Here is a 7,047-nt window from a genome sequence, read left to right as displayed (position 1 = left end):
TACGTGCAGGCTCCACCCTGCTCCACCATTTTCTCCTATGGAAAGTCCCTTTTGTGGTCTCTCCATCATTCAGCCTGCTGTAGTCGCCACTCATCCCTAGGTGGCCTGCACTGTTGACTGAGGATATTTCAGGGTCAAGAAATACGGGCTGGACTTCCCTGATGGTCCAGTGGTAAAGAATCCAGCTACCAGTGCAGAGGACATAGATTCAGTTCCTGATTTGGAAAGATTCCACATGCCACAAGGCAACTGGGCCTGTGGGTCACATCTACTGAAGCCCTTGCTCTAGAGCCTGTGCTCCGCAACAAGAGAGGCCACTGCAATGAGAAACTCGAGCAGCACAATTAGAGAGTAGTCTCCAATCACCACAACTAGAGAGAAAGCCCACATGCTGCAACAAAGATCCAAGTGCAGCCAAAAACAAACAAATAAATAAAATTTTTAAAAAAGAATTACCTTCAATAACTTAGTGTTACCACCATCCCTAGAACAGTTAGAGTAACTAAGGCCCCAGAGGAGGGCAAGATTTAGATCTAAGCTTACCCAGAACAGCAGCATCAGAACCAGGTCTCCTGCCTCCCTCCCCTTGTCTCCATCTACTCTGCATACCCCTGTGCTCCTCCTCCATTGAATTGAAATGACTAATTCAACCCTTAACTTCTGCGCTGCATGACTCCAAAATATCTCTTACCTCTCTGAGCTTATCCTCCAAAACCAGTGAAACCAAAATAAAATTCTGTTCTTTCTGGACAATGGCTATCTGTGCTGCCTGTCTCTCTTTTTAGGTAAAATTTGCACATTGTAACATTAACCACAGCTATTTTAAGGTGTACATTTCTTTTATATTTTGTCCTACCTCCTTTTGAAGACAATGGGCTGCTTTTCTGGGCGCCTGGTGTCCTCTGCTAACGATCAGAAGTTGTTTTGTGCAGTTTGCTCAGCGTTCAAATGTTCTTTCAATGAATTTGCAGGGGAGAAAGTGGTCTCCCCATCCTATTCCTCCTCCATCTTAGCTCCTCCCTCTAAGATGTACATTTCAATGGCACTTAGTACAATCATAATGTTGTGTAAGGATCAATTCCATCTATTTCAAAACATTTTCATCATCCCATAACAAAACTCCATCCTGCTAAAATATGTCAGTCTCCAGTTCTCTCCTCCCACTGACCCCCAACAACCATTAGTATGCTTTTTTTTTTCACGTGAATTTACCTATTCTGGAAATTCCATATAAATAGCATCATACAGTAAGTGATTGTCTCTGGGTCTTTCATTTAGCTTAATGTTATCAGGATTGAATCATACTGTAGCAGGTATCAGTACATCATTCATTTTATGGCCAAATAGTACTCCATTGTGTGGAAATACCACACAATGTGTATTTTGTGTGTTCCCTCACCAGCTGATTGACATGTGGGTTGCTTCCACATTTTGGGTGTTGTGAATGGAACTGCTAGGAACATTCAAGAACAAGGATGCCCTGTTTTTGTTTTACTATCTATGAGGGTAATGGAAGGAAGGTGTTCTTCACCTTTTAGTCTCTTCCCTTTTGGTTTGATGATTTTCTTTTGTGTTGAGCTTATATTCCTTTCTTTCTAGTTTTTTTTGGGGGGGTATCTATTATAGGCTTTTAATTTATTGTTATCATGGAGTTTCTATATGTTGACTTATATCTATATATACTTATTTTAAACTGATAATTAAGTTTATTTATATTTACATTTTTAAATGACTTAAATATTTATATTTAAGTCATTTAAGTCCCTTTGTAGTCTAAAAAAAACTCTACCTTTTTTACTCCCTTCCTTCACATTTTACATTTTTCATGCCATATTTTTACATCTTAATGTTTATCTCTTAACTGTTTATTGTAGTTTGAGTTATTTTTACAGATATTGTCTTCTAACCTTTTTATAATACTAGCTTACTTAAGTGGTTGATCCACAGCCTTTACTAGTCAGATTTTTCCTTCCTTTCAAATTCTTACTTCCAATAAAAAGTTACTCTGTTGTAACCTTTTCTTTTTCACTCAAGACCCTTTAACACTTCTTGTAAGTTCAGTTTAGTATTGATGAACTTTTTTACTTTTTTGCTTGTCTGCAACACCCTTTATCTCTCCTTCAACTCTGAATGATAACCTTACTGGGCAGAGTATCCTAGGTTGCCGTGTTTTCCTTTTCAGCACTTTGACCATATCATATCACTTCCTTCTGGCCTGCAAAGAATCTGCGGAAAAGTCAACTGATAGTCTTAAAGTCTCTTGTGACTTTGTGTTCTCTTGCTGCCTTGAAAATTCTTTAATTCTGCCATTTTAACCGTGATACATCTTGGTGTGGATCTCTTTGGGTTCATCTTTGAGACTCTCCAGGCTTCCTGTACTTGGAAATCTGTCTCCTTCTTCAGCTTCTGGAAGTTTTCCACTATAATGCTATCAAAGACGTTCTGCCCCTTTCTCCCTCTTCTCCTTATTGGACCTCTGTTATATGAATGTTGGTATGCTTGATGTCCCAGAACTACCTTAAACTATCCTCTTTTTAAAAAATTTGTTTTTCTTATTGCTGTCCTGATTGAATGCTTTCCATTATTCTATCTTCCAGATAGCTTCTGCATTTTTCCATATCACCTACTGCTGTGACTAGGAGTAAGCAACCCAACCGTGAATGCTATCTTAAGAGCAAAGTCATAGCCCTCTGGTGAGCCCTGCTGGTTTTCAAACCAGCTAAGGGGACTTGTCTTCCTTGTGTTAGACCCCAGGGCTGGGATGCTCTACAGATAGACTATATTTCCCATGCTACAGATGTCCAGCCTGGACATATGACTTACTTTGGCCAATGGAATACAAGCAGAAGTGCTGAGTGTTATTAGAGTGAAATCTGTAAGAGCCATTGCATAGTCTGCCATCATCCCTCTTTTAACTCTGTTGCTAGACAAGCAAAATCCCCAAAGAAGCCTGTCTCTTCAGCTGAGTCACCAAATGAAGAAGACGCGCAGTAGAATCTTTTGTTGATGTTCCATAAAAATAAATGTGACCAAGAAATACGCTTAGCTCTTGTAAGCGATTGAGATTCTGGGATTGTTTGTTACTACAGCATAATTAAGCATACACTGACTGAAGCAATAATGCTGTAGGTGATTCAGTAAAAGAAGAAAATAGGATCTGTGTGAGCCCTTTCTCCACTGGATGAGATTCAATTCTTGTCTTGCTTTGCTCTTTTTCTCTGTCTCTCTCATTATTCTTGAGATAATTTTTGATTATTGTCTCTCTATACTTTTGTTTCTCTTGAATATTAATATTTGTGGCTCTGTCTCTAATAGGAGGCCATCCTATTCTGAGTTTTTCTTAGTAGTGAGAAGAGAGTTTTTTCAACAGTGTGTTGTTTCAGTAATAAGGATAATAACATTAACTCATATTCCACTTTCAAAGCAAGTCACATGGTTATGTCTAACTTCAAAGTGAGTGGGAAAATGCATTTTCTGTCTGTTTCTTGGGAAAAGAGAACAAAATATTGGTTAATAATCTACATAAGTAGCACAAACTCTGAACTGTTCCTAGAAACTGATCTCAAGAAACAAGTGTCAGCATCAGAACCTCCTCACTATTCTTTTTTCACTCCTTTTGTGGGCACAGAGACCATCAGTATTACTCTCCCTATATTCATTCACATGTCACAGTGGGCAGGGTCATTGAGAAACAGGATCTAAATCTTGCCCTCCTCTGGGGCCTCTGTTACCCTAACTGTTCTAGGGATGGTTGTAACACTAAGTTATTGAAGGTATTTCTTTTTAAAAAAATGTTATTTATTTATTTTTGGCTGCACTTGGATCTTCATTGCTGCACGTGGGCTTTATCTCTAGTTGTGGCACCGTGCCAGGACATAGGGTGAATGAAAAGGTGAAAGTTATTCCCATTGGCTCTAAAGATAGCAAGGTCTTCAGCAGTGACTTGCAAGACAGAAAATACTTTGCTCAACCCACACACCTACAGTCAATTAATCTTTGACAAAGGAGACAAGAATACACCTTGGAGGGAAGATAGTCTCTTCAGCAAGTGGTGGTGGGAAAGCTGAACATTTGCAGCTATTGATAAATCAATGAAGTTAGAACACTCCCTCACATCCTGCGCAAAAATACCTCAAGATGGCCTAAAAGACACCACGAGACTCCATAAAGTTCCTAGAAGAGAAAATAGGCAAAATATTCCTTGATATAAATTGTACCAATGTTTTCTTAGGTCAGTCTCCGAAGGCAACAGAAATAAGAATAAAAGTAAACAAAAAAAAGTAAACAAACGAGACCTTGTCAAATTTGTAAGCTTTGACACAGCAAAGGAAACTTTTGCTTTAAAAGAATGAAAAAACAAACAACCTACAGACCGGGAGAAATTATTTACAAATGATGCGACCAACAAGGGTTTCATTTCCAAAATATACGAACAGCTTATATAACTCAATAACCAAAAGTAAACAACCCAATCAAAAACTGGGCAGAAGACTTGAGTAAACACTTCTCCAAAAGGACATACAGATGGTGAACAGGCACATGAAAAGATCCTCAGCATTGACAGGTATTAGAAAAATGCAAATCAAAACGAATGAGGTATCACCTCACAAAAGTCAGAATGGGTATCATTAAAAAGTCTACAACAGTCGGCAAAAACAAGACTGGGAACTGACTGTGGCTCAGATCATGAACTCCTTACTGCAAAACTCAGACTTAAATTGAAGAAAGTAAGGAAAACTACTAGGCCATTCAGGTATGACCTAAATCAAATTCCTTACAATTATTACAGTGGAAGTGACAAATAGATTCAAGGGATTATATCTGATAGATAGAGTGCCTGAAGAAATATGGACGGAGGTTTCTAACATTTTACAGGTGTTGGTAATCAAAACCATCCCCAAGAAAAAGACATGCAAAAAGGCAAAATGGTTGCCTGAGGAAGCCTTACATATAGCTGAGAAAAGAAGAGAGGCAAAAGGTAAAGGAGAAAAGGAAAGATATACCCACTTGAATGCAGAGTTCCAAAGAATAAAAAGGAAAGATGAGAAACCCTTCTTATGTGAAAAAAGCAAAGAAATAGAGGAAAACAATAGAATGAGAAAGACAAGTGATCTCTTCAAGAAAATTAGAGATACCAAGGGAACATTTCATGCAAAGATAGGCTCAATAAAGGCCAGAAAAGGTATGCACCTAACAGAAGCAGAAGATATTAAGAAGAGTTAGCAAGAATACACAGAAGAACTATACAAAAAAAATCTTCATGACCCAGATAATGACCATGGTGTGATCACTCACCTAGAGTAGACATCCTGAAGTGTGAAGTCAAGTGGGCCTTAGAAAGCATCACTATGAACAAAGCTGGTGGAGGTGATGGAATTCCAGTTGAGCTATTTTAAATCCTAAAAGATGATGCTTTTAAAATGTTGCACTCAAAATGCCAGCAAATTTGGAAAACTCAGCAGTGGCCACAGGACTGGAAAAGGTCAGTTTTCATTCCAATCTCAAAGAAAGGCAGTGCAAAAGAATGTTCAAACTACCGCACAGTTGCACTCATCTCACACGCTAGCAAAGTAATGCTCAAAATTCTCCAAGCCAGACTTCAACACCACATGAACCATAAACTTCCTGATGTTCAGGCTGGATTTAGAAAAGACAGAGGAACCAGAGATCAAACTACCAATGCCTATTGGATTGGATCATCAAAAAAGTAAGATAGTTCCAGAAAAACATCTATTTCTGCTTTATTGTTTACACCACAGCCTTTGACTATGTGGATCACAACAAACTGTGGAAAATTCTGAAAGAGATAGGAATACCAGACCACCTGACCTGCCTCCTAAGAAATCTGTAGGCAGGTCAAGAAGCAACATTAGAACTGGACATGGAACAATGGACTGGTTCCAAATTGGGAAAGGAGTATGTCAAGGTTGTATATTATCACCCTGCTTATTTAACTTATATGCAGAATACATCATGCAAAATGTTGTGTTGGATGAAGCACAAGCTGGAATCAAGATTGCAGGAAAAATATCAATAACCTCAGATATGCAGATGACACCACCCTTATGGCAGAAAGCAAAGAGGAACTAAAGAGCCTCTTGATGAAAGAGAAAGAGAAGCATGAAAAAGCTGGCTTAAAACTCAACATTCAAAAAATGAAGGTCATGGCATCTGGTTCCATCACTTCATGGCAAATAGATGGGGAAACAATGGAAACAGTGACAGACTTCATTTTCTTGGACTCCAAAATCACTGCAGATGGTGACTGCAACCATGAAATTAAAAGATGCTTTCTCCTTGGAAGAAAAACTATGACTAACCTAGACAGTATATTAAAAAGCAGAGACATTACTTCGCCAACAAAGGTCCATCTATTCAAAGCTACAGTTTTTCCAGTAGTCATGTATGGATGGATGTGTGAGTTGTACATAAAGAAGGCTGAGAGCCAATGAATTGATGCTTTTGAACTGTGGTGTTGGAGAAGACTCTTGAGAGTCCCTTGGACCACAAGGAGTTCCAACTAGTCCATCCTAAAGGAAATCAGTCCTAAATATTCATTGGAAGGACTGATGCTGCAGCTGAAACTCCAATACATTGGCCACCTGATGGGAAGAACTGACTCACTGGAAAAGACCCTGATGCTGGGAAAGATAGAAGGCAGGAGGAAAAGGGGATGACAGAGGATGAGATAGTTGGATGGCATCACCGACTCAATGGACATGAGTTGGAGCAAACTCCAGGAGATGGTGAAGAACAGGGAAGCCTGACATGCTGCAGTCCATGGCATCACAAAGAGTCGGACATAACTGAGCGACTGAACAAAAACACATGCTCTTTGTTGGATATAAATAAAATTAATAAAGCAAAATAAAATAAAATAAAAATTTGCTGAGGAACCCCCAAACTCAGACCACACAGCGTTAGGTCTTCCATCAGACCCCACCTCCGCTTCCACACCTCACTCCACAGATGCACAAACCCCCACAGCCAGTGGGCACGGGACGCCCTCTTCTGCTGGCCAGCTAACCTTAGCCCCTCATAACGCAA

Source organism: Muntiacus reevesi, chromosome 2, assembly GCF_963930625.1.
Source record: "Muntiacus reevesi chromosome 2, mMunRee1.1, whole genome shotgun sequence".
NCBI classification, from domain to species: Eukaryota; Metazoa; Chordata; class Mammalia; order Artiodactyla; family Cervidae; genus Muntiacus; species Muntiacus reevesi.
This window is presented reverse-complemented; position numbering follows the sequence as displayed.